At 42.9% G+C, this 20704-nt stretch overlaps 29 non-coding genes across 29 annotated transcripts; all 29 read left to right on the top strand.

Moving 5' to 3' along the window:
* Positions 1-90: 90 nt before the first annotated feature.
* On the top strand, positions 91-164 carry Trnai-aau (transfer RNA isoleucine (anticodon AAU)). The gene has a single exon. It is a non-coding gene; the product is annotated as a tRNA-Ile (tRNA).
* A 580-nt stretch (positions 165-744) lies between these two features.
* Positions 745-818, top strand: Trnai-aau (transfer RNA isoleucine (anticodon AAU)). Its single transcript has one exon. It is a non-coding gene; the product is annotated as a tRNA-Ile (tRNA).
* Positions 819-1411: 593 nt separating this feature from the next.
* Trnai-aau (transfer RNA isoleucine (anticodon AAU)) lies at positions 1412-1485 on the top strand. The gene has a single exon. It is a non-coding gene; the product is annotated as a tRNA-Ile (tRNA).
* A 596-nt stretch (positions 1486-2081) lies between these two features.
* Positions 2082-2155, top strand: Trnai-aau (transfer RNA isoleucine (anticodon AAU)). The gene has a single exon. It is a non-coding gene; the product is annotated as a tRNA-Ile (tRNA).
* A 582-nt stretch (positions 2156-2737) lies between these two features.
* On the top strand, positions 2738-2811 carry Trnai-aau (transfer RNA isoleucine (anticodon AAU)). The gene has a single exon. It is a non-coding gene; the product is annotated as a tRNA-Ile (tRNA).
* Positions 2812-3406: 595 nt separating this feature from the next.
* On the top strand, positions 3407-3480 carry Trnai-aau (transfer RNA isoleucine (anticodon AAU)). Its single transcript has one exon. It is a non-coding gene; the product is annotated as a tRNA-Ile (tRNA).
* A 580-nt stretch (positions 3481-4060) lies between these two features.
* Trnai-aau (transfer RNA isoleucine (anticodon AAU)) lies at positions 4061-4134 on the top strand. Its single transcript has one exon. It is a non-coding gene; the product is annotated as a tRNA-Ile (tRNA).
* Positions 4135-4727: 593 nt separating this feature from the next.
* Trnai-aau (transfer RNA isoleucine (anticodon AAU)) lies at positions 4728-4801 on the top strand. Its single transcript has one exon. It is a non-coding gene; the product is annotated as a tRNA-Ile (tRNA).
* A 595-nt stretch (positions 4802-5396) lies between these two features.
* Trnai-aau (transfer RNA isoleucine (anticodon AAU)) lies at positions 5397-5470 on the top strand. Its single transcript has one exon. It is a non-coding gene; the product is annotated as a tRNA-Ile (tRNA).
* A 580-nt stretch (positions 5471-6050) lies between these two features.
* Trnai-aau (transfer RNA isoleucine (anticodon AAU)) lies at positions 6051-6124 on the top strand. Its single transcript has one exon. It is a non-coding gene; the product is annotated as a tRNA-Ile (tRNA).
* A 593-nt stretch (positions 6125-6717) lies between these two features.
* Positions 6718-6791, top strand: Trnai-aau (transfer RNA isoleucine (anticodon AAU)). Its single transcript has one exon. It is a non-coding gene; the product is annotated as a tRNA-Ile (tRNA).
* Positions 6792-7372: 581 nt separating this feature from the next.
* On the top strand, positions 7373-7446 carry Trnai-aau (transfer RNA isoleucine (anticodon AAU)). The gene has a single exon. It is a non-coding gene; the product is annotated as a tRNA-Ile (tRNA).
* Positions 7447-8026: 580 nt separating this feature from the next.
* Positions 8027-8100, top strand: Trnai-aau (transfer RNA isoleucine (anticodon AAU)). The gene has a single exon. It is a non-coding gene; the product is annotated as a tRNA-Ile (tRNA).
* Positions 8101-8693: 593 nt separating this feature from the next.
* On the top strand, positions 8694-8767 carry Trnai-aau (transfer RNA isoleucine (anticodon AAU)). The gene has a single exon. It is a non-coding gene; the product is annotated as a tRNA-Ile (tRNA).
* Positions 8768-9362: 595 nt separating this feature from the next.
* On the top strand, positions 9363-9436 carry Trnai-aau (transfer RNA isoleucine (anticodon AAU)). Its single transcript has one exon. It is a non-coding gene; the product is annotated as a tRNA-Ile (tRNA).
* Positions 9437-10016: 580 nt separating this feature from the next.
* On the top strand, positions 10017-10090 carry Trnai-aau (transfer RNA isoleucine (anticodon AAU)). Its single transcript has one exon. It is a non-coding gene; the product is annotated as a tRNA-Ile (tRNA).
* A 593-nt stretch (positions 10091-10683) lies between these two features.
* Positions 10684-10757, top strand: Trnai-aau (transfer RNA isoleucine (anticodon AAU)). Its single transcript has one exon. It is a non-coding gene; the product is annotated as a tRNA-Ile (tRNA).
* Positions 10758-11350: 593 nt separating this feature from the next.
* Trnai-aau (transfer RNA isoleucine (anticodon AAU)) lies at positions 11351-11424 on the top strand. Its single transcript has one exon. It is a non-coding gene; the product is annotated as a tRNA-Ile (tRNA).
* Positions 11425-12017: 593 nt separating this feature from the next.
* On the top strand, positions 12018-12091 carry Trnai-aau (transfer RNA isoleucine (anticodon AAU)). Its single transcript has one exon. It is a non-coding gene; the product is annotated as a tRNA-Ile (tRNA).
* A 593-nt stretch (positions 12092-12684) lies between these two features.
* Positions 12685-12758, top strand: Trnai-aau (transfer RNA isoleucine (anticodon AAU)). Its single transcript has one exon. It is a non-coding gene; the product is annotated as a tRNA-Ile (tRNA).
* A 593-nt stretch (positions 12759-13351) lies between these two features.
* Positions 13352-13425, top strand: Trnai-aau (transfer RNA isoleucine (anticodon AAU)). The gene has a single exon. It is a non-coding gene; the product is annotated as a tRNA-Ile (tRNA).
* A 1927-nt stretch (positions 13426-15352) lies between these two features.
* Positions 15353-15426, top strand: Trnai-aau (transfer RNA isoleucine (anticodon AAU)). The gene has a single exon. It is a non-coding gene; the product is annotated as a tRNA-Ile (tRNA).
* Positions 15427-16616: 1190 nt separating this feature from the next.
* Trnai-aau (transfer RNA isoleucine (anticodon AAU)) lies at positions 16617-16690 on the top strand. Its single transcript has one exon. It is a non-coding gene; the product is annotated as a tRNA-Ile (tRNA).
* Positions 16691-17285: 595 nt separating this feature from the next.
* On the top strand, positions 17286-17359 carry Trnai-aau (transfer RNA isoleucine (anticodon AAU)). The gene has a single exon. It is a non-coding gene; the product is annotated as a tRNA-Ile (tRNA).
* A 595-nt stretch (positions 17360-17954) lies between these two features.
* Positions 17955-18028, top strand: Trnai-aau (transfer RNA isoleucine (anticodon AAU)). Its single transcript has one exon. It is a non-coding gene; the product is annotated as a tRNA-Ile (tRNA).
* Positions 18029-18623: 595 nt separating this feature from the next.
* On the top strand, positions 18624-18697 carry Trnai-aau (transfer RNA isoleucine (anticodon AAU)). Its single transcript has one exon. It is a non-coding gene; the product is annotated as a tRNA-Ile (tRNA).
* A 595-nt stretch (positions 18698-19292) lies between these two features.
* On the top strand, positions 19293-19366 carry Trnai-aau (transfer RNA isoleucine (anticodon AAU)). Its single transcript has one exon. It is a non-coding gene; the product is annotated as a tRNA-Ile (tRNA).
* Positions 19367-19961: 595 nt separating this feature from the next.
* Trnai-aau (transfer RNA isoleucine (anticodon AAU)) lies at positions 19962-20035 on the top strand. Its single transcript has one exon. It is a non-coding gene; the product is annotated as a tRNA-Ile (tRNA).
* A 595-nt stretch (positions 20036-20630) lies between these two features.
* Trnai-aau (transfer RNA isoleucine (anticodon AAU)) lies at positions 20631-20704 on the top strand. The gene has a single exon. It is a non-coding gene; the product is annotated as a tRNA-Ile (tRNA).

Raw genomic sequence — 20704 nt, 5'->3', positions numbered from 1 at the left:
GTCGACCATGTTGCTTAACAGACAAGCTCAGCTTGTCAGGGCCTTGTGGAAGGCGAATGTCTTGCTTATTATTCCCACGGTTGTTAAGATGGCCGATTAGCTCAGTTGGTTAGAGCGCCGTGCTAATAAGGCGGATGTCATGGGTTCGAGCCCCATATTGGCCACGAAAGTTTTTGATGTTTTGCAATGCATTATTTCTCACAAATGGCCGTTTGTGTCTCTTTCCAGTATTTCCTGTTCTGAATGAGTTGGTGTTGAGACGCATATGAAGGCTTTTCCGGGATATAGCATATCTGATTTGCATTTCATTTTGAAACTTGAGCACCCAGTATAATAGACTAGCACAGAGAAGGAGTGTGTTCCTTCGCATAGTCGTGTGTATATATATACATATGTATAGGTTTTTGGTTCATCCTTTTCCCTTTCTATTCTCATTGGTGAATAGTTCAATGTTCTTGTGGAAGACTACGTAAAAGTGCCAAGTTCCTTATATTTCTATCCAAGCCGTCAGAGGGCAAGGGTGTTTGTGAAGTTGATCTTCCGAAAAAGAGGTGACCATGTATTGCGGACACATGTGTGATGTGTGTGTGCGTGTGTGGTGTAAGCAATCCATTTGCACAGAAAGACAAGTGCCCAGTACACGTGCATACATGTGTCGACCATGTTGCTTAACCGACAAGCTCAGCTTGTCAGGGCCTTGTGGAAGGCGAATGTCTTGCTTATTATTCCCATGGTTGTTAAGATGGCCGATTAGCTCAGTTGGTTAGAGCGCCGTGCTAATAACGCGGATGTCATGGGTTCGAGCCCCATATTGGCCACGAAAGTTTTTGATGTTTTGCAATGCATTATTTCTCACAAATGGCCGTTTGTGTCTCTTTCCAGTATTTCCTGTTCTGAATGAGTTGGTGTTGAGACGCATATGAAGGCTTTTCCGGGATATAGCATATCTGATTTGCATTTCATTTTGAAACTTGAGCACCCAGTATAATAGACTAGCACAGAGAAGGAGTGTGTTCCTTCGCATAGTCGTGTGTATATATATACATATGTATAGGTTTTCTGGTTCATCCTTTTCCCTTTCTATTCTCATTGGTGAATAGTTCAATGTTCTTGTGGAAGACTACGTAAAAGTGCCAAGTTCCTTATATTTCTATCCAAGCCGTCAGAGGGCAAGGGTGTTTGTGAAGTTTTGCATGATACTTATCTTCCGAAAACGAGGTGACCATGTATTGCGGACACATGTGTGATGTGTGTGTGCGTGTGTGGTGTAAGCAATCCATTTGCACAGAAAGACAAGTGCCCAGTACACGTGCATACATGTGTCGACCATGTTGCTTAACCGACAAGCTCAGCTTGTCAGGGCCTTGTGGAAGGCGAATGTCTTGCTTATTATTCCCATGGTTGTTAAGATGGCCGATTAGCTCAGTTGGTTAGAGCGCCGTGCTAATAACGCGGATGTCATGGGTTCGAGCCCCATATTGGCCACGAAAGTTTTTTGATGTTTTGCAATGCATTATTTCTCACAAATGGCCGTTTGTGTCTCTTTCCAGTATTTCCTGTTCTGAATGAGTTGGTGTTGAGACGCATATGAAGGCTTTTCCGGGATATAGCATATCTGATTTGCATTTCATTTTGAAACTTGAGCACCCAGTATAATAGACTAGCACAGAGAAGGAGTGTGTTCCTTCGCATAGTCGTGTGTATATATATATACATATGTATAGGTCTTCTGGTTCATCCTTTTCCCTTTCTATTCTCATTGGTGAATAGTTCAATGTTCTTGTGGAAGACTACGTAAAAGTGCCAAGTTCCTTATATTTCTATCCAAGCCGTCAGAGGGCAAGGGTGTTTGTGAAGTTTTGCATGATACTTATCTTCCGAAAACGAGGTGACCATGTATTGCGGACACATGTGTGATGTGTGTGTGCGTGTGTGGTGTAAGCAATCCATTTGCACAGAAAGACAAGTGCCCAGTACACGTGCATACATGTGTCGACCATGTTGCTTAACCGACAAGCTCAGCTTGTCAGGGCCTTGTGGAAGGCGAATGTCTTGCTTATTATTCCCATGGTTGTTAAGATGGCCGATTAGCTCAGTTGGTTAGAGCGCCGTGCTAATAAGGCGGATGTCATGGGTTCGAGCCCCATATTGGCCACGAAAGTTTTTGATGTTTTGCAATGCATTATTTCTCACAAATGGCCGTTTGTGTCTCTTTCCAGTATTTCCTGTTCTGAATGAGTTGGTGTTGAGACGCATATGAAGGCTTTTCCGGGATATAGCATATCTGATTTGCATTTCATTTTGAAACTTGAGCACCCAGTATAATAGACTAGCACAGAGAAGGAGTGTGTTCCTTCGCATAGTCGTGTGTATATATATATACATATGTATAGGTTTTTGCTTCATCCTTTTCCCTTTCTATTCTCATTGGTGAATAGTTCAATGTTCTTGTGGAAGACTACGTAAAAGTGCCAAGTTCCTTATATTTCTATCCAAGCCGTCAGAGGGCAAGGGTGTTTGTGAAGTTGATCTTCCGAAAAAGAGGTGACCATGTATTGCGGACACATGTGTGATGTGTGTGTGCGTGTGTGGTGTAAGCAATCCATTTGCACAGAAAGACAAGTGCCCAGTACACGTGCATACATGTGTCGACCATGTTGCTTAACCGACAAGCTCAGCTTGTCAGGGCCTTGTGGAAGGCGAATGTCTTGCTTATTATTCCCATGGTTGTTAAGATGGCCGATTAGCTCAGTTGGTTAGAGCGCCGTGCTAATAAGGCGGATGTCATGGGTTCGAGCCCCATATTGGCCACGAAAGTTTTTGATGTTTTGCAATGCATTATTTCTCACAAATGGCCGTTTGTGTCTCTTTCCAGTATTTCCTGTTCTGAATGAGTTGGTGTTGAGACGCATATGAAGGCTTTTCCGGGATATAGCATATCTGATTTGCATTTCATTTTGAAACTTGAGCACCCAGTATAATAGACTAGCACAGAGAAGGAGTGTGTTCCTTCGCATAGTCGTGTGTATATATATATACATATGTATAGGTTTTCTGGTTCATCCTTTTCCCTTTCTATTCTCATTGGTGAATAGTTCAATGTTCTTGTGGAAGACTACGTAAAAGTGCCAAGTTCCTTATATTTCTATCCAAGCCGTCAGAGGGCAAGGGTGTTTGTGAAGTTTTGCATGATACTTATCTTCCGAAAACGAGGTGACCATGTATTGCGGACACATGTGTGATGTGTGTGTGCGTGTGTGGTGTAAGCAATCCATTTGCACAGAAAGACAAGTGCCCAGTACACGTGCATACATGTGTCGACCATGTTGCTTAACAGACAAGCTCAGCTTGTCAGGGCCTTGTGGAAGGCGAATGTCTTGCTTATTATTCCCATGGTTGTTAAGATGGCCGATTAGCTCAGTTGGTTAGAGCGCCGTGCTAATAAGGCGGATGTCATGGGTTCGAGCCCCATATTGGCCACGAAAGTTTTTGATGTTTTGCAATGCATTATTTCTCACAAATGGCCGTTTGTGTCTCTTTCCAGTATTTCCTGTTCTGAATGAGTTGGTGTTGAGACGCATATGAAGGCTTTTCCGGGATATAGCATATCTGATTTGCATTTCATTTTGAAACTTGAGCACCCAGTATAATAGACTAGCACAGAGAAGGAGTGTGTTCCTTCGCATAGTCGTGTGTATATATATACATATGTATAGGTTTTTGGTTCATCCTTTTCCCTTTCTATTCTCATTGGTGAATAGTTCAATGTTCTTGTGGAAGACTACGTAAAAGTGCCAAGTTCCTTATATTTCTATCCAAGCCGTCAGAGGGCAAGGGTGTTTGTGAAGTTGATCTTCCGAAAACGAGGTGACCATGTATTGCGGACACATGTGTGATGTGTGTGTGCGTGTGTGGTGTAAGCAATCCATTTGCACAGAAAGACAAGTGCCCAGTACACGTGCATACATGTGTCGACCATGTTGCTTAACCGACAAGCTCAGCTTGTCAGGGCCTTGTGGAAGGCGAATGTCTTGCTTATTATTCCCATGGTTGTTGAGATGGCCGATTAGCTCAGTTGGTTAGAGCGCCGTGCTAATAAGGCGGATGTCATGGGTTCGAGCCCCATATTGGCCACGAAAGTTTTTGATGTTTTGCAATGCATTATTTCTCACAAATGGCCGTTTGTGTCTCTTTCCAGTATTTCCTGTTCTGAATGAGTTGGTGTTGAGACGCATATGAAGGCTTTTCCGGGATATAGCATATCTGATTTGCATTTCATTTTGAAACTTGAGCACCCAGTATAATAGACTAGCACAGAGAAGGAGTGTGTTCCTTCGCATAGTCGTGTGTATATATATACATATGTATAGGTTTTCTGGTTCATCCTTTTCCCTTTCTATTCTCATTGGTGAATAGTTCAATGTTCTTGTGGAAGACTACGTAAAAGTGCCAAGTTCCTTATATTTCTATCCAAGCCGTCAGAGGGCAAGGGTGTTTGTGAAGTTTTGCATGATACTTATCTTCCGAAAACGAGGTGACCATGTATTGCGGACACATGTGTGATGTGTGTGTGCGTGTGTGGTGTAAGCAATCCATTTGCACAGAAAGACAAGTGCCCAGTACACGTGCATACATGTGTCGACCATGTTGCTTAACCGACAAGCTCAGCTTGTCAGGGCCTTGTGGAAGGCGAATGTCTTGCTTATTATTCCCATGGTTGTTAAGATGGCCGATTAGCTCAGTTGGTTAGAGCGCCGTGCTAATAAGGCGGATGTCATGGGTTCGAGCCCCATATTGGCCACGAAAGTTTTTGATGTTTTGCAATGCATTATTTCTCACAAATGGCCGTTTGTGTCTCTTTCCAGTATTTCCTGTTCTGAATGAGTTGGTGTTGAGACGCATATGAAGGCTTTTCCGGGATATAGCATATCTGATTTGCATTTCATTTTGAAACTTGAGCACCCAGTATAATAGACTAGCACAGAGAAGGAGTGTGTTCCTTCGCATAGTCGTGTGTATATATATATACATATGTATAGGTCTTCTGGTTCATCCTTTTCCCTTTCTATTCTCATTGGTGAATAGTTCAATGTTCTTGTGGAAGACTACGTAAAAGTGCCAAGTTCCTTATATTTCTATCCAAGCCGTCAGAGGGCAAGGGTGTTTGTGAAGTTTTGCATGATACTTATCTTCCGAAAACGAGGTGACCATGTATTGCGGACACATGTGTGATGTGTGTGTGCGTGTGTGGTGTAAGCAATCCATTTGCACAGAAAGACAAGTGCCCAGTACACGTGCATACATGTGTCGACCATGTTGCTTAACAGACAAGCTCAGCTTGTCAGGGCCTTGTGGAAGGCGAATGTCTTGCTTATTATTCCCATGGTTGTTAAGATGGCCGATTAGCTCAGTTGGTTAGAGCGCCGTGCTAATAAGGCGGATGTCATGGGTTCGAGCCCCATATTGGCCACGAAAGTTTTTGATGTTTTGCAATGCATTATTTCTCACAAATGGCCGTTTGTGTCTCTTTCCAGTATTTCCTGTTCTGAATGAGTTGGTGTTGAGACGCATATGAAGGCTTTTCCGGGATATAGCATATCTGATTTGCATTTCATTTTGAAACTTGAGCACCCAGTATAATAGACTAGCACAGAGAAGGAGTGTGTTCCTTCGCATAGTCGTGTGTATATATATACATATGTATAGGTTTTTGGTTCATCCTTTTCCCTTTCTATTCTCATTGGTGAATAGTTCAATGTTCTTGTGGAAGACTACGTAAAAGTGCCAAGTTCCTTATATTTCTATCCAAGCCGTCAGAGGGCAAGGGTGTTTGTGAAGTTGATCTTCCGAAAACGAGGTGACCATGTATTGCGGACACATGTGTGATGTGTGTGTGCGTGTGTGGTGTAAGCAATCCATTTGCACAGAAAGACAAGTGCCCAGTACACGTGCATACATGTGTCGACCATGTTGCTTAACCGACAAGCTCAGCTTGTCAGGGCCTTGTGGAAGGCGAATGTCTTGCTTATTATTCCCATGGTTGTTGAGATGGCCGATTAGCTCAGTTGGTTAGAGCGCCGTGCTAATAAGGCGGATGTCATGGGTTCGAGCCCCATATTGGCCACGAAAGTTTTTGATGTTTTGCAATGCATTATTTCTCACAAATGGCCGTTTGTGTCTCTTTCCAGTATTTCCTGTTCTGAATGAGTTGGTGTTGAGACGCATATGAAGGCTTTTCCGGGATATAGCATATCTGATTTGCATTTCATTTTGAAACTTGAGCACCCAGTATAATAGACTAGCACAGAGAAGGAGTGTGTTCCTTCGCATAGTCGTGTGTATATATATACATATGTATAGGTTTTCTGGTTCATCCTTTTCCCTTTCTATTCTCATTGGTGAATAGTTCAATGTTCTTGTGGAAGACTACGTAAAAGTGCCAAGTTCCTTATATTTCTATCCAAGCCGTCAGAGGGCAAGGGTGTTTGTGAAGTTTTGCATGATACTTATCTTCCGAAAACGAGGTGACCATGTATTGCGGACACATGTGTGATGTGTGTGTGCGTGTGTGGTGTAAGCAATCCATTTGCACAGAAAGACAAGTGCCCAGTACACGTGCATACATGTGTCGACCATGTTGCTTAACCGACAAGCTCAGCTTGTCAGGGCCTTGTGGAAGGCGAATGTCTTGCTTATTATTCCCATGGTTGTTAAGATGGCCGATTAGCTCAGTTGGTTAGAGCGCCGTGCTAATAAGGCGGATGTCATGGGTTCGAGCCCCATATTGGCCACGAAAGTTTTTGATGTTTTGCAATGCATTATTTCTCACAAATGGCCGTTTGTGTCTCTTTCCAGTATTTCCTGTTCTGAATGAGTTGGTGTTGAGACGCATATGAAGGCTTTTCCGGGATATAGCATATCTGATTTGCATTTCATTTTGAAACTTGAGCACCCAGTATAATAGACTAGCACAGAGAAGGAGTGTGTTCCTTCGCATAGTCGTGTGTATATATATACATATGTATAGGTTTTCTGGTTCATCCTTTTCCCTTTCTATTCTCATTGGTGAATAGTTCAATGTTCTTGTGGAAGACTACGTAAAAGTGCCAAGTTCCTTATATTTCTATCCAAGCCGTCAGAAGGCAAGGGTGTTTGTGAAGTTGATCTTCCGAAAACGAGGTGACCATGTATTGCGGACACATGTGTGATGTGTGTGTGCGTGTGTGGTGTAAGCAATCCATTTGCACAGAAAGACAAGTGCCCAGTACACGTGCATACATGTGTCGACCATGTTGCTTAACAGACAAGCTCAGCTTGTCAGGGCCTTGTGGAAGGCGAATGTCTTGCTTATTATTCCCATGGTTGTTAAGATGGCCGATTAGCTCAGTTGGTTAGAGCGCCGTGCTAATAAGGCGGATGTCATGGGTTCGAGCCCCATATTGGCCACGAAAGTTTTTGATGTTTTGCAATGCATTATTTCTCACAAATGGCCGTTTGTGTCTCTTTCCAGTATTTCCTGTTCTGAATGAGTTGGTGTTGAGACGCATATGAAGGCTTTTCCGGGATATAGCATATCTGATTTGCATTTCATTTTGAAACTTGAGCACCCAGTATAATAGACTAGCACAGAGAAGGAGTGTGTTCCTTCGCATAGTCGTGTGTATATATATACATATGTATAGGTTTTTGGTTCATCCTTTTCCCTTTCTATTCTCATTGGTGAATAGTTCAATGTTCTTGTGGAAGACTACGTAAAAGTGCCAAGTTCCTTATATTTCTATCCAAGCCGTCAGAGGGCAAGGGTGTTTGTGAAGTTGATCTTCCGAAAACGAGGTGACCATGTATTGCGGACACATGTGTGATGTGTGTGTGCGTGTGTGGTGTAAGCAATCCATTTGCACAGAAAGACAAGTGCCCAGTACACGTGCATACATGTGTCGACCATGTTGCTTAACCGACAAGCTCAGCTTGTCAGGGCCTTGTGGAAGGCGAATGTCTTGCTTATTATTCCCATGGTTGTTGAGATGGCCGATTAGCTCAGTTGGTTAGAGCGCCGTGCTAATAAGGCGGATGTCATGGGTTCGAGCCCCATATTGGCCACGAAAGTTTTTGATGTTTTGCAATGCATTATTTCTCACAAATGGCCGTTTGTGTCTCTTTCCAGTATTTCCTGTTCTGAATGAGTTGGTGTTGAGACGCATATGAAGGCTTTTCCGGGATATAGCATATCTGATTTGCATTTCATTTTGAAACTTGAGCACCCAGTATAATAGACTAGCACAGAGAAGGAGTGTGTTCCTTCGCATAGTCGTGTGTATATATATACATATGTATAGGTTTTCTGGTTCATCCTTTTCCCTTTCTATTCTCATTGGTGAATAGTTCAATGTTCTTGTGGAAGACTACGTAAAAGTGCCAAGTTCCTTATATTTCTATCCAAGCCGTCAGAGGGCAAGGGTGTTTGTGAAGTTTTGCATGATACTTATCTTCCGAAAACGAGGTGACCATGTATTGCGGACACATGTGTGATGTGTGTGTGCGTGTGTGGTGTAAGCAATCCATTTGCACAGAAAGACAAGTGCCCAGTACACGTGCATACATGTGTCGACCATGTTGCTTAACCGACAAGCTCAGCTTGTCAGGGCCTTGTGGAAGGCGAATGTCTTGCTTATTATTCCCATGGTTGTTAAGATGGCCGATTAGCTCAGTTGGTTAGAGCGCCGTGCTAATAAGGCGGATGTCATGGGTTCGAGCCCCATATTGGCCACGAAAGTTTTTGATGTTTTGCAATGCATTATTTCTCACAAATGGCCGTTTGTGTCTCTTTCCAGTATTTCCTGTTCTGAATGAGTTGGTGTTGAGACGCATATGAAGGCTTTTCCGGGATATAGCATATCTGATTTGCATTTCATTTTGAAACTTGAGCACCCAGTATAATAGACTAGCACAGAGAAGGAGTGTGTTCCTTCGCATAGTCGTGTGTATATATATATACATATGTATAGGTCTTCTGGTTCATCCTTTTCCCTTTCTATTCTCATTGGTGAATAGTTCAATGTTCTTGTGGAAGACTACGTAAAAGTGCCAAGTTCCTTATATTTCTATCCAAGCCGTCAGAGGGCAAGGGTGTTTGTGAAGTTTTGCATGATACTTATCTTCCGAAAACGAGGTGACCATGTATTGCGGACACATGTGTGATGTGTGTGTGCGTGTGTGGTGTAAGCAATCCATTTGCACAGAAAGACAAGTGCCCAGTACACGTGCATACATGTGTCGACCATGTTGCTTAACAGACAAGCTCAGCTTGTCAGGGCCTTGTGGAAGGCGAATGTCTTGCTTATTATTCCCATGGTTGTTAAGATGGCCGATTAGCTCAGTTGGTTAGAGCGCCGTGCTAATAAGGCGGATGTCATGGGTTCGAGCCCCATATTGGCCACGAAAGTTTTTGATGTTTTGCAATGCATTATTTCTCACAAATGGCCGTTTGTGTCTCTTTCCAGTATTTCCTGTTCTGAATGAGTTGGTGTTGAGACGCATATGAAGGCTTTTCCGGGATATAGCATATCTGATTTGCATTTCATTTTGAAACTTGAGCACCCAGTATAATAGACTAGCACAGAGAAGGAGTGTGTTCCTTCGCATAGTCGTGTGTATATATATACATATGTATAGGTTTTTGGTTCATCCTTTTCCCTTTCTATTCTCATTGGTGAATAGTTCAATGTTCTTGTGGAAGACTACGTAAAAGTGCCAAGTTCCTTATATTTCTATCCAAGCCGTCAGAAGGCAAGGGTGTTTGTGAAGTTGATCTTCCGAAAACGAGGTGACCATGTATTGCGGACACATGTGTGATGTGTGTGTGCGTGTGTGGTGTAAGCAATCCATTTGCACAGAAAGACAAGTGCCCAGTACACGTGCATACATGTGTCGACCATGTTGCTTAACCGACAAGCTCAGCTTGTCAGGGCCTTGTGGAAGGCGAATGTCTTGCTTATTATTCCCATGGTTGTTGAGATGGCCGATTAGCTCAGTTGGTTAGAGCGCCGTGCTAATAACGCGGATGTCATGGGTTCGAGCCCCATATTGGCCACGAAAGTTTTTGATGTTTTGCAATGCATTATTTCTCACAAATGGCCGTTTGTGTCTCTTTCCAGTATTTCCTGTTCTGAATGAGTTGGTGTTGAGACGCATATGAAGGCTTTTCCGGGATATAGCATATCTGATTTGCATTTCATTTTGAAACTTGAGCACCCAGTATAATAGACTAGCACAGAGAAGGAGTGTGTTCCTTCGCATAGTCGTGTGTATATATATACATATGTATAGGTTTTCTGGTTCATCCTTTTCCCTTTCTATTCTCATTGGTGAATAGTTCAATGTTCTTGTGGAAGACTACGTAAAAGTGCCAAGTTCCTTATATTTCTATCCAAGCCGTCAGAGGGCAAGGGTGTTTGTGAAGTTTTGCATGATACTTATCTTCCGAAAACGAGGTGACCATGTATTGCGGACACATGTGTGATGTGTGTGTGCGTGTGTGGTGTAAGCAATCCATTTGCACAGAAAGACAAGTGCCCAGTACACGTGCATACATGTGTCGACCATGTTGCTTAACCGACAAGCTCAGCTTGTCAGGGCCTTGTGGAAGGCGAATGTCTTGCTTATTATTCCCATGGTTGTTAAGATGGCCGATTAGCTCAGTTGGTTAGAGCGCCGTGCTAATAACGCGGATGTCATGGGTTCGAGCCCCATATTGGCCACGAAAGTTTTTGATGTTTTGCAATGCATTATTTCTCACAAATGGCCGTTTGTGTCTCTTTCCAGTATTTCCTGTTCTGAATGAGTTGGTGTTGAGACGCATATGAAGGCTTTTCCGGGATATAGCATATCTGATTTGCATTTCATTTTGAAACTTGAGCACCCAGTATAATAGACTAGCACAGAGAAGGAGTGTGTTCCTTCGCATAGTCGTGTGTATATGTATACATATGTATAGGTTTTCTGGTTCATCCTTTTCCCTTTCTATTCTCATTGGTGAATAGTTCAATGTTCTTGTGGAAGACTACGTAAAAGTGCCAAGTTCCTTATATTTCTATCCAAGCCGTCAGAGGGCAAGGGTGTTTGTGAAGTTTTGCATGATACTTATCTTCCGAAAACGAGGTGACCATATTTTGCGGACACATGTGTGATGTGTGTGTGCGTGTGTGGTGTAAGCAATCCATTTGCACAGAAAGACAAGTGCCCAGTACACGTGCATACATGTGTCGACCATGTTGCTTAACAGACAAGCTCAGCTTGTCAGGGCCTTGTGGAAGGCGAATGTCTTGCTTATTATTCCCATGGTTGTTGAGATGGCCGATTAGCTCAGTTGGTTAGAGCGCCGTGCTAATAATGCGGATGTCATGGGTTCGAGCCCCATATTGGCCACGAAAGTCTTTGATGTTTTGCAATGCATTATTTCTCACAAATGGCCGTTTGTGTCTCTTTCCAGTATTTCCTGTTCTGAATGAGTTGGTGTTGAGACGCATATGAAGGCTTTTCCGGGATATAGCATATCTGATTTGCATTTCATTTTGAAACTTGAGCACCCAGTATAATAGACTAGCACAGAGAAGGAGTGTGTTCCTTCGCATAGTCGTGTGTATATATATACATATGGATAGGTTTTCTGGTTCATCCTTTTCCCTTTCTATTCTCATTGGTGAATAGTTCAATGTTCTTGTGGAAGACTACGTAAAAGTGCCAAGTTCCTTATATTTCTATCCAAGCCGTCAGAGGGCAAGGGTGTTTGTGAAGTTTTGCATGATACTTATCTTCCGAAAACGAGGTGACCATGTATTGCGGACACATGTGTGATGTGTGTGTGCGTGTGTGGTGTAAGCAATCCATTTGCACAGAAAGACAAGTGCCCAGTACACGTGCATACATGTGTCGACCATGTTGCTTAACCGACAAGCTCAGCTTGTCAGGGCCTTGTGGAAGGCGAATGTCTTGCTTATTATTCCCTTGGTTGTTAAGATGGCCGATTAGCTCAGTTGGTTAGAGCGCCGTGCTAATAAGGCGGATGTCATGGGTTCGAGCCCCATATTGGCCACGAAAGTTTTTGATGTTTTGCAATGCATTATTTCTCACAAATGGCCGTTTGTGTCTCTTTCCAGTATTTCCTGTTCTGAATGAGTTGGTGTTGAGACGCATATGAAGGCTTTTCCGGGATATAGCATATCTGATTTGCATTTCATTTTGAAACTTGAGCACCCAGTATAATAGACTAGCACAGAGAAGGAGTGTGTTCCTTCGCATAGTCGTGTGTATATGTATACATATGTATAGGTTTTCTGCTTCATCCTTTTCCCTTTCTATTCTCATTGGTGAATAGTTCAATGTTCTTGTGGAAGACTACGTAAAAGTGCCAAGTTCCTTATATTTCTATCCAAGCCGTCAGAGGGCAAGGGTGTTTGTGAAGTTTTGCATGATACTTATCTTCCGAAAACGAGGTGACCATATTTTGCGGACACATGTGTGATGTGTGTGTGCGTGTGTGGTGTAAGCAATCCATTTGCACAGAAAGACAAGTGCCCAGTACACGTGCATACATGTGTCGACCATGTTGCTTAACAGACAAGCTCAGCTTGTCAGGGCCTTGTGGAAGGCGAATGTCTTGCTTATTATTCCCATGGTTGTTGAGATGGCCGATTAGCTCAGTTGGTTAGAGCGCCGTGCTAATAATGCGGATGTCATGGGTTCGAGCCCCATATTGGCCACGAAAGTCTTTGATGTTTTGCAATGCATTATTTCTCACAAATGGCCGTTTGTGTCTCTTTCCAGTATTTCCTGTTCTGAATGAGTTGGTGTTGAGACGCATATGAAGGCTTTTCCGGGATATAGCATATCTGATTTGCATTTCATTTTGAAACTTGAGCACCCAGTATAATAGACTAGCACAGAGAAGGAGTGTGTTCCTTCGCATAGTCGTGTGTATATATATACATATGGATAGGTTTTCTGGTTCATCCTTTTCCCTTTCTATTCTCATTGGTGAATAGTTCAATGTTCTTGTGGAAGACTACGTAAAAGTGCCAAGTTCCTTATATTTCTATCCAAGCCGTCAGAGGGCAAGGGTGTTTGTGAAGTTTTGCATGATACTTATCTTCCGAAAACGAGGTGACCATGTATTGCGGACACATGTGTGATGTGTGTGTGCGTGTGTGGTGTAAGCAATCCATTTGCACAGAAAGACAAGTGCCCAGTACACGTGCATACATGTGTCGACCATGTTGCTTAACCGACAAGCTCAGCTTGTCAGGGCCTTGTGGAAGGCGAATGTCTTGCTTATTATTCCCTTGGTTGTTAAGATGGCCGATTAGCTCAGTTGGTTAGAGCGCCGTGCTAATAACGCGGATGTCATGGGTTCGAGCCCCATATTGGCCACGAAAGTTTTTGATGTTTTGCAATGCATTATTTCTCACAAATGGCCGTTTGTGTCTCTTTCCAGTATTTCCTGTTCTGAATGAGTTGGTGTTGAGACGCATATGAAGGCTTTTCCGGGATATAGCATATCTGATTTGCATTTCATTTTGAAACTTGAGCACCCAGTATAATAGACTAGCACAGAGAAGGAGTGTGTTCCTTCGCATAGTCGTGTGTATATATATACATATGTATAGGTTTTCTGGTTCATCCTTTTCCCTTTCTATTCTCATTGGTGAATAGTTCAATGTTCTTGTGGAAGACTACGTAAAAGTGCCAAGTTCCTTATATTTCTATCCAAGCCGTCAGAGGGCAAGGGTGTTTGTGAAGTTTTGCATGATACTTATCTTCCGAAAACGAGGTGACCATGTATTGCGGACACATGTGTGATGTGTGTGTGCGTGTGTGGTGTAAGCAATCCATTTGCACAGAAAGACAAGTGCCCAGTACACGTGCATACATGTGTCGACCATGTTGCTTAACCGACAAGCTCAGCTTGTCAGGGCCTTGTGGAAGGCGAATGTCTTGCTTATTATTCCCATGGTTGTTAAGATGGCCGATTAGCTCAGTTGGTTAGAGCGCCGTGCTAGTAATGCGGATGTCATGGGTTCGAGCCCCATATTGGCCACGAAAGTTTTTGATGTTTTGCAATGCATTATTTCTCACAAATGGCCGTTTGTGTCTCTTTCCAGTATTTCCTGTTCTGAATGAGTTGGTGTTGAGACGCATATGAAGGCTTTTCCGGGATATAGCATATCTGATTTGCATTTCATTTTGAAACTTGAGCACCCAGTATAATAGACTAGCACAGAGAAGGAGTGTGTTCCTTCGCATAGTCGTGTGTATATATATACATATGTATAGGTTTTCTGGTTCATCCTTTTCCCTTTCTATTCTCATTGGTGAATAGTTCAATGTTCTTGTGGAAGACTACGTAAAAGTGCCAAGTTCCTTATATTTCTATCCAAGCCGTCAGAGGGCAAGGGTGTTTGTGAAGTTTTGCATGATACTTATCTTCCGAAAACGAGGTGACCATGTATTGCGGACACATGTGTGATGTGTGTGTGCGTGTGTGGTGTAAGCAATCCATTTGCACAGAAAGACAAGTGCCCAGTACACGTGCATACATGTGTCGACCATGTTGCTTAACCGACAAGCTCAGCTTGTCAGGGCCTTGTGGAAGGCGAATGTCTTGCTTATTATTCCCATGGTTGTTAAGATGGCCGATTAGCTCAGTTGGTTAGAGCGCCGTGCTAGTAATGCGGATGTCATGGGTTCGAGCCCCATATTGGCCACGAAAGTTTTTGATGTTTTGCAATGCATTATTTCTCACAAATGGCCGTTTGTGTCTCTTTCCAGTATTTCCTGTTCTGAATGAGTTGGTGTTGAGACGCATATGAAGGCTTTTCCGGGATATAGCATATCTGATTTGCATTTCATTTTGAAACTTGAGCACCCAGTATAATAGACTAGCACAGAGAAGGAGTGTGTTCCTTCGCATAGTCGTGTGTATATATATACATATGTATAGGTTTTCTGGTTCATCCTTTTCCCTTTCTATTCTCATTGGTGAATAGTTCAATGTTCTTGTGGAAGACTACGTAAAAGTGCCAAGTTCCTTATATTTCTATCCAAGCCGTCAGAGGGCAAGGGTGTTTGTGAAGTTTTGCATGATACTTATCTTCCGAAAACGAGGTGACCATGTATTGCGGACACATGTGTGATGTGTGTGTGCGTGTGTGGTGTAAGCAATCCATTTGCACAGAAAGACAAGTGCCCAGTACATGTGCATACATGTGTCGACCATGTTGCTTAACCGACAAGCTCAGCTTGTCAGGGCCTTGTGGAAGGCGAATGTCTTGCTTATTATTCCCTTGGTTGTTAAGATGGCCGATTAGCTCAGTTGGTTAGAGCGGCGTGCTAATAACGCGGATGTCATGGGTTCGAGCCCCATATTGGCCACGAAAGTTTTTGATGTTTTGCAATGCATTATTTCTCACAAATGGCCGTTTGTGTCTCTTTCCAGTATTTCCTGTTCTGAATGAGTTGGTGTTGAGACGCATATGAAGGCTTTTCCGGGATATAGCATATCTGATTTGCATTTCATTTTGAAACTTGAGCACCCAGTATAATAGACTAGCACAGAGAAGGAGTGTGTTCCTTCGCATAGTCGTGTGTATATATATATATACATATGTATAGGTTTTCTGGTTCATCCTTTTCCCTTTCTATTCTCATTGGTGAATAGTTCAATGTTCTTGTGGAAGACTACGTAAAAGTGCCAAGTTCCTTATATTTCTATCCAAGCCGTCAGAGGGCAAGGGTGTTTGTGAAGTTTTGCATGATACTTATCTTCCGAAAACGAGGTGACCATATTTTGCGGACACATGTGTGATGTGTGTGTGCGTGTGTGGTGTACGCAATCCATTTGCACAGAAAGACAAGTGCCCAGTACACGTGCATACATGTGTGGACCATGTTGCTTAACCGACAAGCTCAGCTTGTCAGGGCCTTGTGGAAGGCGAATGTCTTGTCAAGTTTTTGATGTTTTGCAAAACACGAAAGTTTTTGATGTTTTGCAATGCATTATTTCTCACAAATGGCCGTTTGTGTCTCTTTCCAGTATTTCCTGTTCTGAATGAGTTGGTGTTGAGACGCATATGAAGGCTTTTCCGGGATATAGCATATCTGATTTGCATTTCATTTTGAAACTTGAGCACCCAGTATAATAGACTAGCACAGAGAAGGAGTGTGTTCCTTCGCATAGTCGTGTGTATATATATACATATGTATAGGTTTTCTGGTTCATCCTTTTCCCTTTCTATTCTCATTGGTGAATAGTTCAATGTTCTTGTGGAAGACTACGTAAAAGTGCCAAGTTCCTTATATTTCTATCCAAGCCGTCAGAGGGCAAGGGTGTTTGTGAAGTTTTGCATGATACTTATCTTCCGAAAACGAGGTGACCATGTATTGCGGACACATGTGTGATGTGTGTGTGCGTGTGTGGTGTAAGCAATCCATTTGCACAGAAAGACAAGTGCCCAGTACATGTGCATACATGTGTCGACCATGTTGCTTAACCGACAAGCTCAGCTTGTCAGGGCCTTGTGGAAGGCGAATGTCTTGCTTATTATTCCCATGGTTGTTAAGATGGCCGATTAGCTCATTTGGTTAGAGCGCCGTGCTAATAACGCGGATGTCATGGGTTCGAGCCCCATATTGGCCACGAAAGTTTTTGATGTTTTGCAATGCATTATTTCTCACAAATGGCCGTTTGTGTCTCTTTCCAGTATTTCCTGTTCTGAATGAGTTGGTGTTGAGACGCATATGAAGGCTTTTCCGGGATATAGCATATCTGATTTGCATTTCATTTTGAAACTTGAGCACCCAGTATAATAGACTAGCACAGAGAAGGAGTGTGTTCCTTCGCATAGTCGTGTGTATATATATATACATATGTATAGGTTTTCTGGTTCATCCTTTTCCCTTTCTATTCTCATTGGTGAATAGTTCAATGTTCTTGTGGAAGACTACGTAAAAGTGCCAAGTTCCTTATATTTCTATCCAAGCCGTCAGAGGGCAAGGGTGTTTGTGACGTTTTGCATGATACTTATCTTCCGAAAACGAGGTGACCATATTTTGCGGACACATGTGTGATGTGTGTGTGCGTGTGTGGTGTACGCAATCCATTTGCACAGAAAGACAAGTGCCCAGTACACGTGCATACATGTGTCGACCATGTTGCTTAACCGACAAGCTCAGCTTGTCAGGGCCTTGTGGAAGGCGAATGTCTTGCTTATTATTCCCATGGTTGTTAAGATGGCCGATTAGCTCAGTTGGTTAGAGCGCCGTGCTAATAACGCGGATGTCATGGGTTCGAGCCCCATATTGGCCACGAAAGTTTTTGATGTTTTGCAATGCATTATTTCTCACAAATGGCCGTTTGTGTCTCTTTCCAGTATTTCCTGTTCTGAATGAGTTGGTGTTGAGACGCATATGAAGGCTTTTCCGGGATATAGCATATCTGATTTGCATTTCATTTTGAAACTTGAGCACCCAGTATAATAGACTAGCACAGAGAAGGAGTGTGTTCCTTCGCATAGTCGTGTGTATATATATATACATATGTATAGGTCTTCTGGTTCATCCTTTTCCCTTTCTATTCTCATTGGTGAATAGTTCAATGTTCTTGTGGAAGACTACGTAAAAGTGCCAAGTTCCTTATATTTCTATCCAAGCCGTCAGAGGGCAAGGGTGTTTGTGACGTTTTGCATGATACTTATCTTCCGAAAACGAGGTGACCATATTTTGCGGACACATGTGTGATGTGTGTGTGCGTGTGTGGTGTACGCAATCCATTTGCACAGAAAGACAAGTGCCCAGTACACGTGCATACATGTGTCGACCATGTTGCTTAACCGACAAGCTCAGCTTGTCAGGGCCTTGTGGAAGGCGAATGTCTTGCTTATTATTCCCATGGTTGTTATGATGGCCGATTAGCTCAGTTGGTTAGAGCGCCGTGCTAATAACGCGGATGTCATGGGTTCGAGCCCCATATTGGCCACGAAAGTTTTTGATGTTTTGCAATGCATTATTTCTCACAAATGGCCGTTTGTGTCTCTTTCCAGTATTTCCTGTTCTGAATGAGTTGGTGTTGAGACGCATATGAAGGCTTTTCCGGGATATAGCATATCTGATTTGCATTTCATTTTGAAACTTGAGCACCCAGTATAATAGACTAGCACAGAGAAGGAGTGTGTTCCTTCGCATAGTCGTGTGTATATATATATACATATGTATAGGTTTTCTGGTTCATCCTTTTCCCTTTCTATTCTCATTGGTGAATAGTTCAATGTTCTTGTGGAAGACTACGTAAAAGTGCCAAGTTCCTTATATTTCTATCCAAGCCGTCAGAGGGCAAGGGTGTTTGTGAAGTTTTGCATGATACTTATCTTCCGAAAACGAGGTGACCATGTATTGCGGACACATGTGTGATGTGTGTGTGCGTGTGTGGTGTAAGCAATCCATTTGCACAGAAAGACAAGTGCCCAGTACACGTGCATACATGTGTCGACCATGTTGCTTAACCGACAAGCTCAGCTTGTCAGGGCCTTGTGGAAGGCGAATGTCTTCCTTATTATTCCCATGGTTGTTAAGATGGCCGATTAGCTCAGTTGGTTAGAGCGCCGTGCTAATAACGCGGATGTCATGGGTTCGAGCCCCATATTGGCCACGAAAGTTTTTGATGTTTTGCAATGCATTATTTCTCACAAATGGCCGTTTGTGTCTCTTTCCAGTATTTCCTGTTCTGAATGAGTTGGTGTTGAGACGCATATGAAGGCTTTTCCGGGATATAGCATATCTGATTTGCATTTCATTTTGAAACTTGAGCACCCAGTATAATAGACTAGCACAGAGAAGGAGTGTGTTCCTTCGCATAGTCGTGTGTATATATATATACATATGTATAGGTTTTCTGGTTCATCCTTTTCCCTTTCTATTCTCATTGGTGAATAGTTCAATGTTCTTGTGGAAGACTACGTAAAAGTGCCAAGTTCCTTATATTTCTATCCAAGCCGTCAGAGGGCAACGGTGTTTGTGAAGTTTTGCATGATACTTATCTTCCGAAAACGAGGTGACCATGTATTGCGGACACATGTGTGATGTGTGTATCCGTGTGTGGTGTAAGCAATCCATTTGCACAGAAAGACAAGTGCCCAGTACACGTGCATACATGTGTCGACCATGTTGCTTAACAGACAAGCTCAGCTTGTCAGGGCCTTGTGGAAGGCGAATGTCTTGCTTATTATTCCCATGGTTGTTAAGATGGCCGATTAGCTCAGTTGGTTAGAGCGCCGTGCTAATAACGCAGATGTCATGGGTTCGAGCCCCATATTGGCCACGAAAGTTTTTGATGTTTTGCAATGCATTATTTCTCACAAATGGCCGTTTGTGTCTCTTTCCAGTATTTCCTGTTCTGAATGAGTTGGTGTTGAGACGCATATGAAGGCTTTTCCGGGATATAGCATATCTGATTTGCATTTCATTTTGAAACTTGAGCACCCAGTATAATAGACTAGCACAGAGAAGGAGTGTGTTCCTTCGCATAGTCGTGTGTATATATATATACATATGTATAGGTTTTCTGGTTCATCCTTTTCCCTTTCTATTCTCATTGGTGGATAGTTCAATGTTCTTGTGGAAGACTACGTAAAAGTGCCAAGTTCCTTATATTTCTATCCAAGCCGTCAGAGGGCAAGGGTGTTTGTGAAGTTTTGCATGATACTTATCTTCCGAAAACGAGGTGACCATGTATTGCGGACACATGTGTGATGTGTGTGTGCGTGTGTGGTGTAAGCAATCCATTTGCACAGAAAGACAAGTGCCCAGTACACGTGCATACATGTGTCGACCATGTTGCTTAACAGACAAGCTCAGCTTGTCAGGGCCTTGTGGAAGGCGAATGTCTTGCTTATTATTCCCATGGTTGTTAAGATGGCCGATTAGCTCAGTTGGTTAGAGCGCCGTGCTAATAACGCGGATGTCATGGGTTCGAGCCCCATATTGGCCACGAAAGTTTTTGATGTTTTGCAATGCATTATTTCTCACAAATGGCCGTTTGTGTCTCTTTCCAGTATTTCCTGTTCTGAATGAGTTGGTGTTGAGACGCATATGAAGGCTTTTCCGGGATATAGCATATCTGATTTGCATTTCATTTTGAAACTTGAGCACCCAGTATAATAGACTAGCACAGAGAAGGAGTGTGTTCCTTCGCATAGTCGTGTGTATATATATATACATATGTATAGGTTTTCTGGTTCATCCTTTTCCCTTTCTATTCTCATTGGTGAATAGTTCAATGTTCTTGTGGAAGACTACGTAAAAGTGCCAAGTTCCTTATATTTCTATCCAAGCCGTCAGAGGGCAAGGGTGTTTGTGAAGTTTTGCATGATACTTATCTTCCGAAAACGAGGTGACCATATTTTGCGGACACATGTGTGATGTGTGTGTGCGTGTGTGGTGTAAGCAATCCATTTGCACAGAAAGACAAGTGCCCAGTACACGTGCATACATGTGTCGACCATGTTGCTTAACCGACAAGCTCAGCTTGTCAGGGCCTTGTGGAAGGCGAATGTCTTGCTTATTATTCCCACGGTTGTTAAGATGGCCGATTAGCTCAGTTGGTTAGAGCGCCGTGCTAATAACGCGGATGTCATGGGTTCGAGCCCCATATTGGCCA

Source organism: Haliotis asinina, chromosome 1 (genome assembly GCF_037392515.1).
Source record: "Haliotis asinina isolate JCU_RB_2024 chromosome 1, JCU_Hal_asi_v2, whole genome shotgun sequence".
Classification (NCBI taxonomy): Eukaryota; Metazoa; Mollusca; class Gastropoda; order Lepetellida; family Haliotidae; genus Haliotis; species Haliotis asinina.
This window is presented reverse-complemented; position numbering and strand designations above follow the sequence as displayed.